The following is an 18,752-nucleotide window of genomic DNA, read 5'->3' on the forward strand; positions in this document are numbered from 1 at the left end:
GGGTGTTGCCATAGTAGACGGGCGCAACCTATTCTGGGCGTGACCCCCATTTCCATGTGCCGTTAGGTCATTGGTTTACCCGTGTTAGTACCTAAGGTTAGAAAAAGTTCTCAAAACAATTCTCAAATATTACAATACCAAAAGTGGTCCTGCAAATGAACCGCCACAGCTTTTGCAAATAAGCATTATTTCTGTGAAATTACATAGAGAATGGATTTTTGAGGTTTTCCTTCGGCATTATAATGTTCCATCAGTCTTTTCCTTATTGTCATATAAAGTTTGGACGCCCAACGTGGGGCTCGAACCCACGACCCTGAGATTAAGAGTCTCATGCTCTACCGACTGAGCTAGCCGGGCACTGAAGGGTGTTGCCATAGTAGACGGGCGCAACCTATTCTGGCCGTGACCCTTATTTACATGTGCTGTGAAGGTATTGGTTTACCCGTGTTAGCACCTAAGGTTAGAAAAAGTTCTCAAAACAATGCTCAAATATTACAATACCAAAAGTGGTCCTGCAAATGAACCGCCACAGCTTTTGCAAAAAATGCATTATTTCTGTGAAATTACATAGAGATTGGATTTTGAGGTTTTCCTTCGGCATTATAATCTTCCATTAGTCTTTTACTTATTATCATATAAAGTTTGGACGCCCAACGTGGGGCTCGAACCCACGACCCTGAGATTAAGAGTCTCATGCTCTACCGACTGAGCTAGCCGGGCACTGAAGGGTGTTGCCATAGTAGACGGGCGCAACCTATTCTGGGCGTGACCCCCATTTCCATGTGCCGTTAGGTTATTGGTTTACCCGTGTTAGCACCTAAGGTTAGAAAAAGTTCTCAAAACAATGCTCAAATATTACAATACCAAAAGTGGTCCTGCAAATGAACCGCCACAGCTTTTGCAAATAAGCATTATTTCTGTGAAATTACATAGAGAATGGATTTTTGAGGTTTTCCTTCGGCATTATAATGTTCCATCAGTCTTTTCCTTATTGTCATATAAAGTTTGGACGCCCAACGTGGGGCTCGAACCCACGACCCTGAGATTAAGAGTCTCATGCTCTACCGACTGAGCTAGCCGGGCACTGAAGGGTGTTGCCATAGTAGACGGGCGCAACCTATTCTGGCCGTGACCCCCATTTCTATGTGCCGTTAGGTTATTGGTTTACCCGTGTTAGCACCTAAGGTTAGAAAAAGTTCTCAAAACAATGCTCAAATATTACAATACCAAAAGTGGTCCTGCAAATGAACCGCCACAGCTTTTGCAAAAAATGCATTATTTCTGTGAAATTACATAGAGATTGGATTTTGAGGTTTTCCTTCGGCATTATAATGTTCCATTAGTCTTTTACTTATTATCATATAAAGTTTGGACGCCCAACGTGGGGCTCGAACCCACGACCCTGAGATTAAGAGTCTGATGCTCTACCGACTGAGCTAGCCGGGCACTGAAGGGTGTTGCCATAGTAGACGGGCGCAACCTATTCTGGCCGTGACCCCCATTTCCATATGCCGTTAGGTTATTGGTTTACCCGTGTTAGCACCTAAGGTTAGAAAAAGTTCTCAAAACAATGCTCAAATATTACAATACCAAAAGTGGTCCTGCAAATAAACCGCCACAGCTTTTGCAAATAAGCACTATTTCTGTGAAATTACATAGAGATTGGATTTTGAGGTTTTCCTTCGGCATTATAATGTTCCATCAGTCTTTTCCTTATTATCATATAAAGTTTGGACGCCCAACGTGGGGCTCGAACCCACGACCCTGAGATTAAGAGTCTCATGCTCTACCGACTGAGCTAGCCGGGCACTGAAGGGTGTTGCCATAGTAGACGGGCGCAACCTATTCTGGGCGTGACCCCCATTTCCATGTGCCGTTAGGTCATTGGTTTACCCGTGTTAGCACCTAAGGTTAGAAAAAGTTCTCAAAACAATTCTCAAATATTACAATACCAAAAGTGGTCCTGCAAATGAACCGCCACAGCTTTTGCAAATAAGCATTATTTCTGTGAAATTACATAGAGATTGGATTTTGAGGTTTTCCTTCGGCATTATAATGTTCCAGCAGTCTTTTCCTTATTATCATATAAAGTTTGGACGCCCAACGTGGGGCTCGAACCCACGACCCTGAGATTAAGAGTCTCATGCTCTACCGACTGAGCTAGCCGGGCACTGAAGGGTGTTGCCATAGTAGACGGGCGCAACCTATTCTGGCCGTGACCCCCATTTCCATGTGCCGTTAGGTTATTGGTTTACCTGTGTTAGCACCTAAGGTTAGAAAAAGTTCTCAAAACAATGCTCAAATATTACAATACCAAAAGTGGTCCTCCACCGCCACAGCTTTTGCAAATAAGCATTATTTCTGTGAAATTACATAGAGATTGGATTTTGAGGTTTTCCTTCGGCATTATAATGTTCCATTAGTCTTTTACTTATTATCATATAAAGTTTGGACGCCCAACGTGGGGCTCGAAACCACGACCCTGAGATTAAGAGTCTCATGCTCTACCGACTGAGCTAGCCGGGCACTGAAGGGTGTTGCCATAGTAGACGGGCGCAACCTATTCTGGCCGTGACCCTTATTTACATGTGCTGTGAAGGTATTTGTTTACCTGTGTTAGCACCTAAGGTTAGAAAAAGTTCTCAAAACAATGCTCAAATATTACAATACCAAAAGTGGTCCTGCAAATGAACCGCCACAGCTTTTGCAAAAAATGCATTATTTCTGTGAAATTACATAGAGATTGGATTTTGAGGTTTTCCTTCGGCATTATAATGTTCCATTAGTCTTTTACTTATTATCATATAAAGTTTGGACGCCCAACGTGGGGCTCGAACCCACGACCCTGAGATTAAGAGTCTCATGCTCTACCGACTGAGCTAGCCGGGCACTGAAGGGTGTTGCCATAGTAGACGGGCGCAACCTATTCTGGGCGTGACCCCCATTTCCATGTGCCGTTAGGTTATTGGTTTACCCGTGTTAGCACCTAAGGTTAGAAAAAGTTCTCAAAACAATGCTCAAATATTACAATACCAAAAGTGGTCCTGCAAATGAACCGCCACAGCTTTTGCAAATAAGCATTATTTCTGTGAAATTACATAGAGAATGGATTTTTGAGGTTTTCCTTCGGCATTATAATGTTCCATCAGTCTTTTCCTTATTGTCATATAAAGTTTGGACGCCCAACGTGGGGCTCGAACCCACGACCCTGAGATTAAGAGTCTCATGCTCTACCGACTGAGCTAGCCGGGCACTGAAGGGTGTTGCCATAGTAGACGGGCGCAACCTATTCTGGCCGTGACCCCCATTTCCATGTGCCGTTAGGTTATTGGTTTACCCGTGTTAGCACCTAAGGTTAGAAAAAGTTCTCAAAACAATGCTCATATATTACAATACCAAAAGTGGTCCTGCAAATGAACCGCCACAGCTTTTGCAAATAAGCACTATTTCTGTGAAATTACATAGAGATTGGATTTTGAGGTTTTCCTTCGGCATTATAATGTTCCATCAGTCTTTTCCTTATTATCATATAAAGTTTGGACGCCCAACGTGGGGCTCGAACCCACGACCCTGAGATTAAGAGTCTCATGCTCTACCGACTGAGCTAGCCGGGCACTGAAGGGTGTTGCCATAGTAGACGAGCGCAACCTATTCTGGCCGTGACCCTTATTTACATGTGCTGTGAAGGTATTTGTTTACCCGTGTTAGCACCTAAGGTTAGAAAAAGTTCTCAAAACAATGCTCAAATATTACAATACCAAAAGTGGTCCTGCAAATGAACCGCCACAGCTTTTGCAAATAAGCATTATTTCTGTGAAATTACATAGAGAATGGATTTTTGAGGTTTTCCTTCGGCATTATAATGTTCCATCAGTCTTTTCCTTATTGTCATATAAAGTTTGGACGCCCAACGTGGGGCTCGAACCCACGACCCTGAGATTAAGAGTCTCATGCTCTACCGACTGAGCTAGCCGGGCACTGAAGGGTGTTGCCATAGTAGACGGGCGCAACCTATTCTGGCCGTGACCCCCATTTCCATGTGCCGTTAGGTTATTGGTTTACCTGTGTTAGCACCTAAGGTTAGAAAAAGTTCTCAAAACAATGCTCAAATATTACAATACCAAAAGTGGTCCTGCAAATGAACCGCCACAGCTTTTGCAAATAAGCACTATTTCTGTGAAATTACATAGAGATTGGATTTTGCCACAGCTGCCACAGCTTTTGCAAAAATGCATTATTTCTGTGAAATTACATAGAGATTGGATTTTGAGGTTTTCCTTCGGCATTAAAATGTTCCATTAGTCTTTTACTTATTATCATATAAAGTTTGGACGCCCAACGTGGGGCTCGAACCCACGACCCTGAGATTAAGAGTCTCATGCTCTACCGACTGAGCTAGCCGGGCACTGAAGGGTGTTGCCATAGTAGACGGGCGCAACCTATTCTGGCCGTGACCCCCATTTCCATGTGCCGTTAGGTTATTGGTTTACCTGTGTTAGCACCTAAGGTTAGAAAAAGTTCTCAAAACAATGCTCAAATATTACAATACCAAAAGTGGTCCTCCACCGCCACAGCTTTTGCAAAAATGCATTATTTCTGTGAAATTACATAGAGATTGGATTTTGAGGTTTTCCTTCGGCATTATAATGTTCCATTAGTCTTTTACTTATTATCATATAAAGTTTGGACGCCCAACGTGGGGCTCGAACCCACGACCCTGAGATTAAGAGTCTCATGCTCTACCGACTGAGCTAGCCGGGCACTGAAGGGTGTTGCCATAGTAGACGGGCGCAACCTATTCTGGGCGTGACCCCCATTTCCATGTGCCGTTAGGTCATTGGTTTACCCGTGTTAGTACCTAAGGTTAGAAAAAGTTCTCAAAACAATTCTCAAATATTACAATACCAAAAGTGGTCCTGCAAATGAACCGCCACAGCTTTTGCAAATAAGCATTATTTCTGTGAAATTACATAGAGAATGGATTTTTGAGGTTTTCCTTCGGCATTATAATGTTCCATTAGTCTTTTACTTATTATCATATAAAGTTTGGACGCCCAACGTGGGGCTCGAAACCACGACCCTGAGATTAAGAGTCTCATGCTCTACCGACTGAGCTAGCCGGGCACTGAAGGGTGTTGCCATAGTAGACGGGCGCAACCTATTCTGGCCGTGACCCTTATTTACATGTGCTGTGAAGGTATTTGTTTACCTGTGTTAGCACCTAAGGTTAGAAAAAGTTCTCAAAACAATGCTCAAATATTACAATACCAAAAGTGGTCCTGCAAATGAACCGCCACAGCTTTTGCAAATAAGCATTATTTCTGTGAAATTACATAGAGAATGGATTTTTGAGGTTTTCCTTCGGCATTATAATGTTCCATCAGTCTTTTCCTTATTGTCATATAAAGTTTGGACGCCCAACGTGGGGCTCGAACCCACGACCCTGAGATTAAGAGTCTCATGCTCTACCGACTGAGCTAGCCGGGCACTGAAGGGTGTTGCCATAGTAGACGGGCGCAACCTATTCTGGCCGTGACCCCCATTTCCATGTGCCGTTAGGTTATTGGTTTACCTGTGTTAGCACCTAAGGTTAGAAAAAGTTCTCAAAACAATGCTCAAATATTACAATACCAAAAGTGGTCCTCCACCGCCACAGCTTTTGCAAAAATGCATTATTTCTGTGAAATTACATAGAGATTGGATTTTGAGGTTTTCCTTTGGCATTATAATGTTCCATTAGTCTTTTACTTATTATCATATAAAGTTTGGACGCCCAACGTGGGGCTCGAACCCACGACCCTGAGATTAAGAATCTCATGCTCTACCGACTGAGCTAGCCGGGCACTGAAGGGTGTTGCCATAGTAGACGGGCGCAACCTATTCTTGCCGTGACCCTTATTTACATGTGCTGTGAAGGTATTGGTTTACCCGTGTTAGCACCTAAGGTTAGAAAAAGTTCTCAAAACAATGCTCAAATATTACAATACCAAAAGTGGTCCTCCACCGCAACAGCTTTTGCAAAAATGCATTATTTCTGTGAAATTACATAGAGATTGGATTTTGAGGTTTTCCTTCGGCATTATAATGTTCCATTAGTCTTTTACTTATTATCATATAAAGTTTGGACGCCCAACGTGGGGCTCGAACCCACGACCCTGAGATTAAGAGTCTCATGCTCTACCGACTGAGCTAGACGGGCACTGAAGGGTGTTGCCATAGTAGACGGGCGCAACCTATTCTTGCGGGGACCCACATTTCCATGTGCCGTGAGGTTATTGGTTTACCTGTGTTAGCAGCTAGGGTTAGAAAAAGTTCTCAAAACAATGCTCAAATATTACAATACCAAAAGTGGTCCTGCAAATGAACCGCCACAGCTTTTGCAAATAAGCATTATTTCTGTGAAATTACATAGAGATTGGATTTTGAGGTTTTCCTTCGGCATTATAATGTTCCAGCAGTCTTTTCCTTATTATCATATAAAGTTTGGACGCCCAACGTGGGGCTCGAACCCACGACCCTGAGATTAAGAGTCTCATGCTCTACCGACTGAGCTAGCCGGGCACTGAAGGGTGTTGCCATAGTAGACGGGCGCAACCTATTCTGGCCGTGACCCCCATTTCCATGTGCCGTTAGGTTATTGGTTTACCTGTGTTAGCACCTAAGGTTAGAAAAAGTTCTCAAAACAATACTCAAATATTACAATACCAAAAGTGGTCCTCCACCGCAACAGCTTTTGCAAAAATGCATTATTTCTGTGAAATTACATAGAGATTGGATTTTGAGGTTTTCCTTCGGCATTATAATGTTCCATTAGTCTTTTACTTATTATCATATAAAGTTTGGACGCCCAACGTGGGGCTCGAACCCACGACCCTGAGATTAAGAGTCTCATGCTCTACCGACTGAGCTAGCCGGGCACTGAAGGGTGCTGCCATAGTAGACGGGCGCAACCTATTCTGGCCGTGACCCTTATTTACATGTGCTGTGAAGGTATTTCTTTAACTGTGTTAGCACCTAAGGTTAGAAAAAGTTCTCAAAACAATGCTCAAATATTACAATACCAAAAGTGGTCCTCCACCGCCACAGCTTTTGCAAATAAGCATTATTTCTGTGAAATTACATAGAGATTGGATTTTGAGGTTTTCCTTCGGCATTATAATGTTTCAGCAGTCTTTTCCTTATTATCATATAAAGTTTGGACGCCCAACGTGGGGCTCGAACCCACGACCCTGAGATTAAGAGTCTCATGCTCTACCGACTGAGCTAGCCGGGCACTGAAGGGTGTTGCCATAGTAGACGGGCGCAACCTATTCTTGCCGTGACCCTTATTTACATGTGCTGTGAAGGTATTGGTTTACCCGTGTTAGCACCTAAGGTTAGAAAAAGTTCTCAAAACAATGCTCAAATATTACAATACCAAAAGTGGTCCTCCACCGCAACAGCTTTTGCAAAAATGCATTATTTCTGTGAAATTACATAGAGATTGGATTTTGAGGTTTTCCTTCGGCATTATAATGTTCCATTAGTCTTTTACTTATTATCATATAAAGTTTGGACGCCCAACGTGGGGCTCGAACCCACGACCCTGAGATTAAGAGTCTCATGCTCTACCGACTGAGCTAGACGGGCACTGAAGGGTGTTGCCATAGTAGACGGGCGCAACCTATTCTTGCGGGGACCCACATTTCCATGTGCCGTGAGGTTATTGGTTTACCTGTGTTAGCAGCTAGGGTTAGAAAAAGTTCTCAAAACAATGCTCAAATATTACAATACCAAAAGTGGTCCTGCAAATGAACCGCCACAGCTTTTGCAAATAAGCATTATTTCTGTGAAATTACATAGAGATTGGATTTTGAGGTTTTCCTTCGGCATTATAATGTTCCAGCAGTCTTTTCCTTATTATCATATAAAGTTTGGACGCCCAACGTGGGGCTCGAACCCACGACCCTGAGATTAAGAGTCTCATGCTCTACCGACTGAGCTAGCCGGGCACTGAAGGGTGTTGCCATAGTAGACGGGCGCAACCTATTCTGGCCGTGACCCCCATTTCCATGTGCCGTTAGGTTATTGGTTTACCTGTGTTAGCACCTAAGGTTAGAAAAAGTTCTCAAAACAATACTCAAATATTACAATACCAAAAGTGGTCCTCCACCGCAACAGCTTTTGCAAAAATGCATTATTTCTGTGAAATTACATAGAGATTGGATTTTGAGGTTTTCCTTCGGCATTATAATGTTCCATTAGTCTTTTACTTATTATCATATAAAGTTTGGACGCCCAACGTGGGGCTCGAACCCACGACCCTGAGATTAAGAGTCTCATGCTCTACCGACTGAGCTAGCCGGGCACTGAAGGGTGCTGCCATAGTAGACGGGCGCAACCTATTCTGGCCGTGACCCTTATTTACATGTGCTGTGAAGGTATTTCTTTAACTGTGTTAGCACCTAAGGTTAGAAAAAGTTCTCAAAACAATGCTCAAATATTACAATACCAAAAGTGGTCCTCCACCGCCACAGCTTTTGCAAATAAGCATTATTTCTGTGAAATTACATAGAGATTGGATTTTGAGGTTTTCCTTCGGCATTATAATGTTTCAGCAGTCTTTTCCTTATTATCATATAAAGTTTGGACGCCCAACGTGGGGCTCGAACCCACGACCCTGAGATTAAGAGTCTCATGCTCTACCGACTGAGCTAGCCGGGCACTGAAGGGTGTTGCCATAGTAGACGGGCGCAACCTATTCTGGCCGTGACCCCCATTTCCATGTGCCGTTAGATTATTGGTTTACCTGTGTTAGCACCTAAGGTTAGAAAAAGTTCTCAAAACAATGCTCAAATATTACAATACCAAAAGTGGTCCTCCACCGCCACAGCTTTTGCAAAAATGCATTATTTCTGTGAAATTACATAGAGATTGGATTTTGAGGTTTTCCTTCGGCATTATAATGTTCCATTAGTCTTTTACTTATTATCATATAAAGTTTGGACGCCCAACGTGGGGCTCGAACCCACGACCCTGAGATTAAGAGTCTCATGCTCTACCGACTGAGCTAGCCGGGCACTGAAGGGTGTTGCCATAGTAGACGGGCGCAACCTATTCTGGGCGTGACCCCCATTTCCATGTGCCGTTAGGTCATTGGTTTACCCGTGTTAGTACCTAAGGTTAGAAAAAGTTCTCAAAACAATTCTCAAATATTACAATACCAAAAGTGGTCCTGCAAATGAACCGCCACAGCTTTTGCAAATAAGCATTATTTCTGTGAAATTACATAGAGAATGGATTTTTGAGGTTTTCCTTCGGCATTATAATGTTCCATTAGTCTTTTACTTATTATCATATAAAGTTTGGACGCCCAACGTGGGGCTCGAAACCACGACCCTGAGATTAAGAGTCTCATGCTCTACCGACTGAGCTAGCCGGGCACTGAAGGGTGTTGCCATAGTAGACGGGCGCAACCTATTCTGGCCGTGACCCTTATTTACATGTGCTGTGAAGGTATTTGTTTACCTGTGTTAGCACCTAAGGTTAGAAAAAGTTCTCAAAACAATGCTCAAATATTACAATACCAAAAGTGGTCCTGCAAATGAACCGCCACAGCTTTTGCAAATAAGCATTATTTCTGTGAAATTACATAGAGAATGGATTTTTGAGGTTTTCCTTCGGCATTATAATGTTCCATCAGTCTTTTCCTTATTGTCATATAAAGTTTGGACGCCCAACGTGGGGCTCGAACCCACGACCCTGAGATTAAGAGTCTCATGCTCTACCGACTGAGCTAGCCGGGCACTGAAGGGTGTTGCCATAGTAGACGGGCGCAACCTATTCTGGCCGTGACCCCCATTTCCATGTGCCGTTAGGTTATTGGTTTACCTGTGTTAGCACCTAAGGTTAGAAAAAGTTCTCAAAACAATGCTCAAATATTACAATACCAAAAGTGGTCCTCCACCGCCACAGCTTTTGCAAAAATGCATTATTTCTGTGAAATTACATAGAGATTGGATTTTGAGGTTTTCCTTTGGCATTATAATGTTCCATTAGTCTTTTACTTATTATCATATAAAGTTTGGACGCCCAACGTGGGGCTCGAACCCACGACCCTGAGATTAAGAATCTCATGCTCTACCGACTGAGCTAGCCGGGCACTGAAGGGTGTTGCCATAGTAGACGGGCGCAACCTATTCTTGCCGTGACCCTTATTTACATGTGCTGTGAAGGTATTGGTTTACCCGTGTTAGCACCTAAGGTTAGAAAAAGTTCTCAAAACAATGCTCAAATATTACAATACCAAAAGTGGTCCTCCACCGCAACAGCTTTTGCAAAAATGCATTATTTCTGTGAAATTACATAGAGATTGGATTTTGAGGTTTTCCTTCGGCATTATAATGTTCCATTAGTCTTTTACTTATTATCATATAAAGTTTGGACGCCCAACGTGGGGCTCGAACCCACGACCCTGAGATTAAGAGTCTCATGCTCTACCGACTGAGCTAGACGGGCACTGAAGGGTGTTGCCATAGTAGACGGGCGCAACCTATTCTTGCGGGGACCCACATTTCCATGTGCCGTGAGGTTATTGGTTTACCTGTGTTAGCAGCTAGGGTTAGAAAAAGTTCTCAAAACAATGCTCAAATATTACAATACCAAAAGTGGTCCTGCAAATGAACCGCCACAGCTTTTGCAAATAAGCATTATTTCTGTGAAATTACATAGAGATTGGATTTTGAGGTTTTCCTTCGGCATTATAATGTTCCAGCAGTCTTTTCCTTATTATCATATAAAGTTTGGACGCCCAACGTGGGGCTCGAACCCACGACCCTGAGATTAAGAGTCTCATGCTCTACCGACTGAGCTAGCCGGGCACTGAAGGGTGTTGCCATAGTAGACGGGCGCAACCTATTCTGGCCGTGACCCCCATTTCCATGTGCCGTTAGGTTATTGGTTTACCTGTGTTAGCACCTAAGGTTAGAAAAAGTTCTCAAAACAATACTCAAATATTACAATACCAAAAGTGGTCCTCCACCGCAACAGCTTTTGCAAAAATGCATTATTTCTGTGAAATTACATAGAGATTGGATTTTGAGGTTTTCCTTCGGCATTATAATGTTCCATTAGTCTTTTACTTATTATCATATAAAGTTTGGACGCCCAACGTGGGGCTCGAACCCACGACCCTGAGATTAAGAGTCTCATGCTCTACCGACTGAGCTAGCCGGGCACTGAAGGGTGCTGCCATAGTAGACGGGCGCAACCTATTCTGGCCGTGACCCTTATTTACATGTGCTGTGAAGGTATTTCTTTAACTGTGTTAGCACCTAAGGTTAGAAAAAGTTCTCAAAACAATGCTCAAATATTACAATACCAAAAGTGGTCCTCCACCGCCACAGCTTTTGCAAATAAGCATTATTTCTGTGAAATTACATAGAGATTGGATTTTGAGGTTTTCCTTCGGCATTATAATGTTTCAGCAGTCTTTTCCTTATTATCATATAAAGTTTGGACGCCCAACGTGGGGCTCGAACCCACGACCCTGAGATTAAGAGTCTCATGCTCTACCGACTGAGCTAGCCGGGCACTGAAGGGTGTTGCCATAGTAGACGGGCGCAACCTATTCTTGCCGTGACCCTTATTTACATGTGCTGTGAAGGTATTGGTTTACCCGTGTTAGCACCTAAGGTTAGAAAAAGTTCTCAAAACAATGCTCAAATATTACAATACCAAAAGTGGTCCTCCACCGCAACAGCTTTTGCAAAAATGCATTATTTCTGTGAAATTACATAGAGATTGGATTTTGAGGTTTTCCTTCGGCATTATAATGTTCCATTAGTCTTTTACTTATTATCATATAAAGTTTGGACGCCCAACGTGGGGCTCGAACCCACGACCCTGAGATTAAGAGTCTCATGCTCTACCGACTGAGCTAGACGGGCACTGAAGGGTGTTGCCATAGTAGACGGGCGCAACCTATTCTTGCGGGGACCCACATTTCCATGTGCCGTGAGGTTATTGGTTTACCTGTGTTAGCAGCTAGGGTTAGAAAAAGTTCTCAAAACAATGCTCAAATATTACAATACCAAAAGTGGTCCTGCAAATGAACCGCCACAGCTTTTGCAAATAAGCATTATTTCTGTGAAATTACATAGAGATTGGATTTTGAGGTTTTCCTTCGGCATTATAATGTTCCAGCAGTCTTTTCCTTATTATCATATAAAGTTTGGACGCCCAACGTGGGGCTCGAACCCACGACCCTGAGATTAAGAGTCTCATGCTCTACCGACTGAGCTAGCCGGGCACTGAAGGGTGTTGCCATAGTAGACGGGCGCAACCTATTCTGGCCGTGACCCCCATTTCCATGTGCCGTTAGGTTATTGGTTTACCTGTGTTAGCACCTAAGGTTAGAAAAAGTTCTCAAAACAATACTCAAATATTACAATACCAAAAGTGGTCCTCCACCGCAACAGCTTTTGCAAAAATGCATTATTTCTGTGAAATTACATAGAGATTGGATTTTGAGGTTTTCCTTCGGCATTATAATGTTCCATTAGTCTTTTACTTATTATCATATAAAGTTTGGACGCCCAACGTGGGGCTCGAACCCACGACCCTGAGATTAAGAGTCTCATGCTCTACCGACTGAGCTAGCCGGGCACTGAAGGGTGCTGCCATAGTAGACGGGCGCAACCTATTCTGGCCGTGACCCTTATTTACATGTGCTGTGAAGGTATTTCTTTAACTGTGTTAGCACCTAAGGTTAGAAAAAGTTCTCAAAACAATGCTCAAATATTACAATACCAAAAGTGGTCCTCCACCGCCACAGCTTTTGCAAATAAGCATTATTTCTGTGAAATTACATAGAGATTGGATTTTGAGGTTTTCCTTCGGCATTATAATGTTTCAGCAGTCTTTTCCTTATTATCATATAAAGTTTGGACGCCCAACGTGGGGCTCGAACCCACGACCCTGAGATTAAGAGTCTCATGCTCTACCGACTGAGCTAGCCGGGCACTGAAGGGTGTTGCCATAGTAGACGGGCGCAACCTATTCTGGCCGTGACCCCCATTTCCATGTGCCGTTAGATTATTGGTTTACCTGTGTTAGCACCTAAGGTTAGAAAAAGTTCTCAAAACAATGCTCAAATATTACAATACCAAAAGTGGTCCTCCACCGCCACAGCTTTTGCAAATAAGCATTATTTCTGTGAAATTACATAGAGATTGGATTTTGAGGTTTTCCTTCGGCATTATAATGTTTCAGCAGTCTTTTCCTTATTATCATATAAAGTTTGGACGCCCAACGTGGGGCTCGAACCCACGACCCTGAGATTAAGAGTCTCATGCTCTACCGACTGAGCTAGCCGGGCACTGAAGGTTATTGCCATAGTAGACGGGCGCAACCTATTCTGGCCGTGACCCTTATTTACATGTGCTGTGAAGGTATTTGTTTAACTGTGTTAGCACCTAAGGTTAGAAAAAGTTCTCAAAACAATGCTCAAATATTACAATACCAAAAGTGGTCCTGCAAATGAACCGCCACAGCTTTTGCAAATAAGCATTATTTCTGTGAAATTACATAGAGATTGGATTTTGAGGTTTTCCTTCGGCATTATAATGTTCCAGCAGTCTTTTCCTTATTATCATATAAAGTTTGGACGCCCAACGTGGGGCTCGAACCCACGACCCTGAGATTAAGAGTCTCATGCTCTACCGACTGAGCTAGCCGGGCACTGAAGGGTGTTGCCATAGTAGACGGGCGCAACCTATTCTGGCCGTGACCCCCATTTCCATGTGCCGTTAGATTATTGGTTTACCTGTGTTAGCACCTAAGGTTAGAAAAAGTTCTCAAAACAATGCTCAAATATTACAATACCAAAAGTGGTCCTCCACCGCCACAGCTTTTGCAAATAAGCATTATTTCTGTGAAATTACATAGAGATTGGATTTTGAGGTTTTCCTTCGGCATTATAATGTTCCATTAGTCTTTTACTTATTATCATATAAAGTTTGGACGCCCAACGTGGGGCTCGAACCCACGACCCTGAGATTAAGAGTCTCATGCTCTACCGACTGAGCTAGACGGGCACTGAAGGGTGTTGCCATAGTAGACGGGCGCAACCTATTCTTGCGGGGACCCACATTTCCATGTGCCGTGAGGTTATTGGTTTACCTGTGTTAGCAGCTAGGGTTAGAAAAAGTTCTCAAAACAATGCTCAAATATTACAATACCAAAAGTGGTCCTGCAAATGAACCGCCACAGCTTTTGCAAATAAGCATTATTTCTGTGAAATTACATAGAGATTGGATTTTGAGGTTTTCCTTCGGCATTATAATGTTCCAGCAGTCTTTTCCTTATTATCATATAAAGTTTGGACGCCCAACGTGGGGCTCGAACCCACGACCCTGAGATTAAGAGTCTCATGCTCTACCGACTGAGCTAGCCGGGCACTGAAGGGTGTTGCCATAGTAGACGGGCGCAACCTATTCTGGCCGTGACCCCCATTTCCATGTGCCGTTAGGTTATTGGTTTACCTGTGTTAGCACCTAAGGTTAGAAAAAGTTCTCAAAACAATACTCAAATATTACAATACCAAAAGTGGTCCTCCACCGCAACAGCTTTTGCAAAAATGCATTATTTCTGTGAAATTACATAGAGATTGGATTTTGAGGTTTTCCTTCGGCATTATAATGTTCCATTAGTCTTTTACTTATTATCATATAAAGTTTGGACGCCCAACGTGGGGCTCGAACCCACGACCCTGAGATTAAGAGTCTCATGCTCTACCGACTGAGCTAGACGGGCACTGAAGGGTGTTGCCATAGTAGACGGGCGCAACCTATTCTTGCGGGGACCCACATTTCCATGTGCCGTGAGGTTATTGGTTTACCTGTGTTAGCAGCTAGGGTTAGAAAAAGTTCTCAAAACAATGCTCAAATATTACAATACCAAAAGTGGTCCTGCAAATGAACCGCGACAGCTTTTGCAAATAAGCATTATTTCTGTGAAATTACATAGAGATTGGATTTTGAGGTTTTCCTTCGGCATTATAATGTTCCAGCAGTCTTTTCCTTATTATCATATAAAGTTTGGACGCCCAACGTGGGGCTCGAACCCACGACCCTGAGATTAAGAGTCTCATGCTCTACCGACTGAGCTAGCCGGGCACTGAAGGGTGTTGCCATAGTAGACGGGCGCAACCTATTCTGGCCGTGACCCCCATTTCCATGTGCCGTTAGGTTATTGGTTTACCTGTGTTAGCACCTAAGGTTAGAAAAAGTTCTCAAAACAATACTCAAATATTACAATACCAAAAGTGGTCCTCCACCGCAACAGCTTTTGCAAAAATGCATTATTTCTGTGAAATTACATAGAGATTGGATTTTGAGGTTTTCCTTCGGCATTATAATGTTCCATTAGTCTTTTATTTATTATCATATAAAGTTTGGACGCCCAACGTGGGGCTCGAACCCACGACCCTGAGATTAAGAGTCTCATGCTCTACCGACTGAGCTAGACGGGCACTGAAGGGTGTTGCCATAGTAGACGGGCGCAACCTATTCTTGCGGGGACCCACATTTCCATGTGCCGTGAGGTTATTGGTTTACCTGTGTTAGCAGCTAGGGTTAGAAAAAGTTCTCAAAACAATGCTCAAATATTACAATACCAAAAGTGGTCCTGCAAATGAACCGCCACAGCTTTTGCAAATAAGCATTATTTCTGTGAAATTACATAGAGATTGGATTTTGAGGTTTTCCTTCGGCATTATAATGTTCCAGCAGTCTTTTCCTTATTATCATATAAAGTTTGGACGCCCAACGTGGGGCTCGAACCCACGACCCTGAGATTAAGAGTCTCATGCTCTACCGACTGAGCTAGCCGGGCACTGAAGGGTGTTGCCATAGTAGACGGGCGCAACCTATTCTGGCCGTGACCCCCATTTCCATGTGCCGTTAGGTTATTGGTTTACCTGTGTTAGCACCTAAGGTTAGAAAAAGTTCTCAAAACAATACTCAAATATTACAATACCAAAAGTGGTCCTCCACCGCAACAGCTTTTGCAAAAATGCATTATTTCTGTGAAATTACATAGAGATTGGATTTTGAGGTTTTCCTTCGGCATTATAATGTTCCATTAGTCTTTTACTTATTATCATATAAAGTTTGGACGCCCAACGTGGGGCTCGAACCCACGACCCTGAGATTAAGAGTCTCATGCTCTACCGACTGAGCTAGACGGGCACTGAAGGGTGTTGCCATAGTAGACGGGCGCAACCTATTCTTGCGGGGACCCACATTTCCATGTGCCGTGAGGTTATTGGTTTACCTGTGTTAGCAGCTAGGGTTAGAAAAAGTTCTCAAAACAATGCTCAAATATTACAATACCAAAAGTGGTCCTGCAAATGAACCGCCACAGCTTTTGCAAATAAGCATTATTTCTGTGAAATTACATAGAGATTGGATTTTGAGGTTTTCCTTCGGCATTATAATGTTCCAGCAGTCTTTTCCTTATTATCATATAAAGTTTGGACGCCCAACGTGGGGCTCGAACCCACGACCCTGAGATTAAGAGTCTCATGCTCTACCGACTGAGCTAGCCGGGCACTGAAGGGTGTTGCCATAGTAGACGGGCGCAACCTATTCTGGCCGTGACCCCCATTTCCATGTGCCGTTAGATTATTGGTTTACCTGTGTTAGCACCTAAGGTTAGAAAAAGTTCTCAAAACAATGCTCAAATATTACAATACCAAAAGTGGTCCTCCACCGCCACAGCTTTTGCAAATAAGCATTATTTCTGTGAAATTACATAGAGATTGGATTTTGAGGTTTTCCTTCGGCATTATAATGTTCCATTAGTCTTTTACTTATTATCATATAAAGTTTGGACTCCCAACGTGGGGCTCGAACCCACGACCCTGAGATTAAGAGTCTCATGCTCTACCGACTGAGCTAGCCGGGCACTGAAGGGTGTTGCCATAGTAGACGGGCGCAACCTATTCTGGCCGTGACCCCCATTTCCATGTGCCGTTAGGTTATTGGTTTACCTGTGTTAGCACCTAAGGTTAGAAAAAGTTCTCAAAACAATACTCAAATATTACAATACCAAAAGTGGTCCTCCACCGCAACAGCTTTTGCAAAAATGCATTATTTCTGTGAAATTACATAGAGATTGGATTTTGAGGTTTTCCTTCGGCATTATAATGTTCCATTAGTCTTTTACTTATTATCATATAAAGTTTGGACGCCCAACGTGGGGCTCGAACCCACGACCCTGAGATTAAGAGTCTCATGCTCTACCGACTGAGCTAGCCGGGCACTGAAGGGTGCTGCCATAGTAGACGGGCGCAACCTATTCTGGCCGTGACCCTTATTTACATGTGCTGTGAAGGTATTTCTTTAACTGTGTTAGCACCTAAGGTTAGAAAAAGTTCTCAAAACAATGCTCAAATATTACAATACCAAAAGTGGTCCTCCACCGCCACAGCTTTTGCAAATAAGCATTATTTCTGTGAAATTACATAGAGATTGGATTTTGAGGTTTTCCTTCGGCATTATAATGTTTCAGCAGTCTTTTCCTTATTATCATATAAAGTTTGGACGCCCAACGTGGGGCTCGAACCCACGACCCTGAGATTAAGAGTCTCATGCTCTACCGACTGAGCTAGCCGGGCACTGAAGGGTGTTGCCATAGTAGACGGGCGCAACCTATTCTGGCCGTGACCCCCATTTCCATGTGCCGTTAGATTATTGGTTTACCTGTGTTAGCACCTAAGGTTAGAAAAAGTTCTCAAAACAATGCTCAAATATTACAATACCAAAAGTGGTCCTCCACCGCCACAGCTTTTGCAAATAAGCATTATTTCTGTGAAATTACATAGAGATTGGATTTTGAGGTTTTCCTTCGGCATTATAATGTTTCAGCAGTCTTTTCCTTATTATCATATAAAGTTTGGACGCCCAACGTGGGGCTCGAACCCACGACCCTGAGATTAAGAGTCTCATGCTCTACCGACTGAGCTAGCCGGGCACTGAAGGTTATTGCCATAGTAGACGGGCGCAACCTATTCTGGCCGTGACCCTTATTTACATGTGCTGTGAAGGTATTTGTTTAACTGTGTTAGCACCTAAGGTTAGAAAAAGCTCTCAAAACAATGCTCAAATATTACAATACCAAAAGTGGTCCTGCAAATGAACCGCCACAGCTTTTGCAAATAAGCATTATTTCTGTGAAATTACATAGAGATTGGATTTTGAGGTTTTCCTTCGGCATTATAATGTTCCAGCAGTCTTTTCCTTATTATCATATAAAGTTTGGACGCCCAACGTGGGGCTCGAACCCACGACCCTGAGATTAAGAGTCTCATGCTCTACCGACTGAGCTAGCCGGGCACTGAAGGGTGTTGCCATAGTAGACGGGCGCAACCTATTCTGGCCGTGACCCCCATTTCCATGTGCCGTTAGATTATTGGTTTACCTGTGTTAGCACCTAAGGTTAGAAAAAGTTCTCAAAACAATGCTCAAATATTACAATACCAAAAGTGGTCCTCCACCGCCACAGCTTTTGCAAATAAGCATTATTTCTGTGAAATTACATAGAGATTGGATTTTGAGGTTTTCCTTCGGCATTATAATGTTCCATTAGTCTTTTACTTATTATCATATAAAGTTTGGACGCCCAACGTGGGGCTCGAACCCACGACCCTGAGATTAAGAGTCTCATGCTCTACCGACTGAGCTAGACGGGCACTGAAGGGTGTTGCCATA

The 18,752-nt window shown here is 43.2% G+C and overlaps 1 protein-coding gene and 36 non-coding genes across 37 annotated transcripts in view; all 37 read right to left on the reverse strand.

Moving 5' to 3' along the window:
- The window catches only part of slc16a3a (solute carrier family 16 member 3a), a 242,377-nt gene that overhangs the window by 42,659 nt on the left and 180,966 nt on the right, over positions 1-18,752 (reverse strand). The window lies entirely within an intron of this gene.
- trnak-cuu (transfer RNA lysine (anticodon CUU)) lies at positions 285-357 on the reverse strand. The gene has a single exon. It is a non-coding gene; the product is annotated as a tRNA-Lys (tRNA).
- On the reverse strand, positions 648-720 carry trnak-cuu (transfer RNA lysine (anticodon CUU)). The gene has a single exon. It is a non-coding gene; the product is annotated as a tRNA-Lys (tRNA).
- On the reverse strand, positions 1,011-1,083 carry trnak-cuu (transfer RNA lysine (anticodon CUU)). The gene has a single exon. It is a non-coding gene; the product is annotated as a tRNA-Lys (tRNA).
- trnak-cuu (transfer RNA lysine (anticodon CUU)) lies at positions 1,736-1,808 on the reverse strand. The gene has a single exon. It is a non-coding gene; the product is annotated as a tRNA-Lys (tRNA).
- trnak-cuu (transfer RNA lysine (anticodon CUU)) lies at positions 2,098-2,170 on the reverse strand. Its single transcript has one exon. It is a non-coding gene; the product is annotated as a tRNA-Lys (tRNA).
- Positions 2,817-2,889, reverse strand: trnak-cuu (transfer RNA lysine (anticodon CUU)). Its single transcript has one exon. It is a non-coding gene; the product is annotated as a tRNA-Lys (tRNA).
- Positions 3,180-3,252, reverse strand: trnak-cuu (transfer RNA lysine (anticodon CUU)). The gene has a single exon. It is a non-coding gene; the product is annotated as a tRNA-Lys (tRNA).
- On the reverse strand, positions 3,542-3,614 carry trnak-cuu (transfer RNA lysine (anticodon CUU)). Its single transcript has one exon. It is a non-coding gene; the product is annotated as a tRNA-Lys (tRNA).
- On the reverse strand, positions 3,905-3,977 carry trnak-cuu (transfer RNA lysine (anticodon CUU)). Its single transcript has one exon. It is a non-coding gene; the product is annotated as a tRNA-Lys (tRNA).
- trnak-cuu (transfer RNA lysine (anticodon CUU)) lies at positions 4,333-4,405 on the reverse strand. The gene has a single exon. It is a non-coding gene; the product is annotated as a tRNA-Lys (tRNA).
- Positions 4,689-4,761, reverse strand: trnak-cuu (transfer RNA lysine (anticodon CUU)). Its single transcript has one exon. It is a non-coding gene; the product is annotated as a tRNA-Lys (tRNA).
- On the reverse strand, positions 5,415-5,487 carry trnak-cuu (transfer RNA lysine (anticodon CUU)). The gene has a single exon. It is a non-coding gene; the product is annotated as a tRNA-Lys (tRNA).
- On the reverse strand, positions 6,489-6,561 carry trnak-cuu (transfer RNA lysine (anticodon CUU)). The gene has a single exon. It is a non-coding gene; the product is annotated as a tRNA-Lys (tRNA).
- Positions 6,845-6,917, reverse strand: trnak-cuu (transfer RNA lysine (anticodon CUU)). Its single transcript has one exon. It is a non-coding gene; the product is annotated as a tRNA-Lys (tRNA).
- Positions 7,201-7,273, reverse strand: trnak-cuu (transfer RNA lysine (anticodon CUU)). The gene has a single exon. It is a non-coding gene; the product is annotated as a tRNA-Lys (tRNA).
- On the reverse strand, positions 7,919-7,991 carry trnak-cuu (transfer RNA lysine (anticodon CUU)). The gene has a single exon. It is a non-coding gene; the product is annotated as a tRNA-Lys (tRNA).
- On the reverse strand, positions 8,275-8,347 carry trnak-cuu (transfer RNA lysine (anticodon CUU)). The gene has a single exon. It is a non-coding gene; the product is annotated as a tRNA-Lys (tRNA).
- trnak-cuu (transfer RNA lysine (anticodon CUU)) lies at positions 8,631-8,703 on the reverse strand. Its single transcript has one exon. It is a non-coding gene; the product is annotated as a tRNA-Lys (tRNA).
- On the reverse strand, positions 8,987-9,059 carry trnak-cuu (transfer RNA lysine (anticodon CUU)). The gene has a single exon. It is a non-coding gene; the product is annotated as a tRNA-Lys (tRNA).
- On the reverse strand, positions 9,713-9,785 carry trnak-cuu (transfer RNA lysine (anticodon CUU)). Its single transcript has one exon. It is a non-coding gene; the product is annotated as a tRNA-Lys (tRNA).
- trnak-cuu (transfer RNA lysine (anticodon CUU)) lies at positions 10,787-10,859 on the reverse strand. Its single transcript has one exon. It is a non-coding gene; the product is annotated as a tRNA-Lys (tRNA).
- Positions 11,143-11,215, reverse strand: trnak-cuu (transfer RNA lysine (anticodon CUU)). The gene has a single exon. It is a non-coding gene; the product is annotated as a tRNA-Lys (tRNA).
- On the reverse strand, positions 11,499-11,571 carry trnak-cuu (transfer RNA lysine (anticodon CUU)). Its single transcript has one exon. It is a non-coding gene; the product is annotated as a tRNA-Lys (tRNA).
- trnak-cuu (transfer RNA lysine (anticodon CUU)) lies at positions 12,217-12,289 on the reverse strand. Its single transcript has one exon. It is a non-coding gene; the product is annotated as a tRNA-Lys (tRNA).
- On the reverse strand, positions 12,573-12,645 carry trnak-cuu (transfer RNA lysine (anticodon CUU)). The gene has a single exon. It is a non-coding gene; the product is annotated as a tRNA-Lys (tRNA).
- trnak-cuu (transfer RNA lysine (anticodon CUU)) lies at positions 12,929-13,001 on the reverse strand. The gene has a single exon. It is a non-coding gene; the product is annotated as a tRNA-Lys (tRNA).
- trnak-cuu (transfer RNA lysine (anticodon CUU)) lies at positions 13,285-13,357 on the reverse strand. Its single transcript has one exon. It is a non-coding gene; the product is annotated as a tRNA-Lys (tRNA).
- Positions 13,647-13,719, reverse strand: trnak-cuu (transfer RNA lysine (anticodon CUU)). The gene has a single exon. It is a non-coding gene; the product is annotated as a tRNA-Lys (tRNA).
- On the reverse strand, positions 14,365-14,437 carry trnak-cuu (transfer RNA lysine (anticodon CUU)). The gene has a single exon. It is a non-coding gene; the product is annotated as a tRNA-Lys (tRNA).
- On the reverse strand, positions 15,083-15,155 carry trnak-cuu (transfer RNA lysine (anticodon CUU)). The gene has a single exon. It is a non-coding gene; the product is annotated as a tRNA-Lys (tRNA).
- On the reverse strand, positions 15,801-15,873 carry trnak-cuu (transfer RNA lysine (anticodon CUU)). The gene has a single exon. It is a non-coding gene; the product is annotated as a tRNA-Lys (tRNA).
- Positions 16,519-16,591, reverse strand: trnak-cuu (transfer RNA lysine (anticodon CUU)). Its single transcript has one exon. It is a non-coding gene; the product is annotated as a tRNA-Lys (tRNA).
- On the reverse strand, positions 17,231-17,303 carry trnak-cuu (transfer RNA lysine (anticodon CUU)). Its single transcript has one exon. It is a non-coding gene; the product is annotated as a tRNA-Lys (tRNA).
- trnak-cuu (transfer RNA lysine (anticodon CUU)) lies at positions 17,587-17,659 on the reverse strand. The gene has a single exon. It is a non-coding gene; the product is annotated as a tRNA-Lys (tRNA).
- trnak-cuu (transfer RNA lysine (anticodon CUU)) lies at positions 17,943-18,015 on the reverse strand. The gene has a single exon. It is a non-coding gene; the product is annotated as a tRNA-Lys (tRNA).
- Positions 18,305-18,377, reverse strand: trnak-cuu (transfer RNA lysine (anticodon CUU)). Its single transcript has one exon. It is a non-coding gene; the product is annotated as a tRNA-Lys (tRNA).

The sequence above is a fragment of the Pungitius pungitius genome, chromosome 12 (assembly GCF_949316345.1).
Source record: "Pungitius pungitius chromosome 12, fPunPun2.1, whole genome shotgun sequence".
Lineage (NCBI taxonomy): Eukaryota > Metazoa > Chordata > Actinopteri > Perciformes > Gasterosteidae > Pungitius > Pungitius pungitius.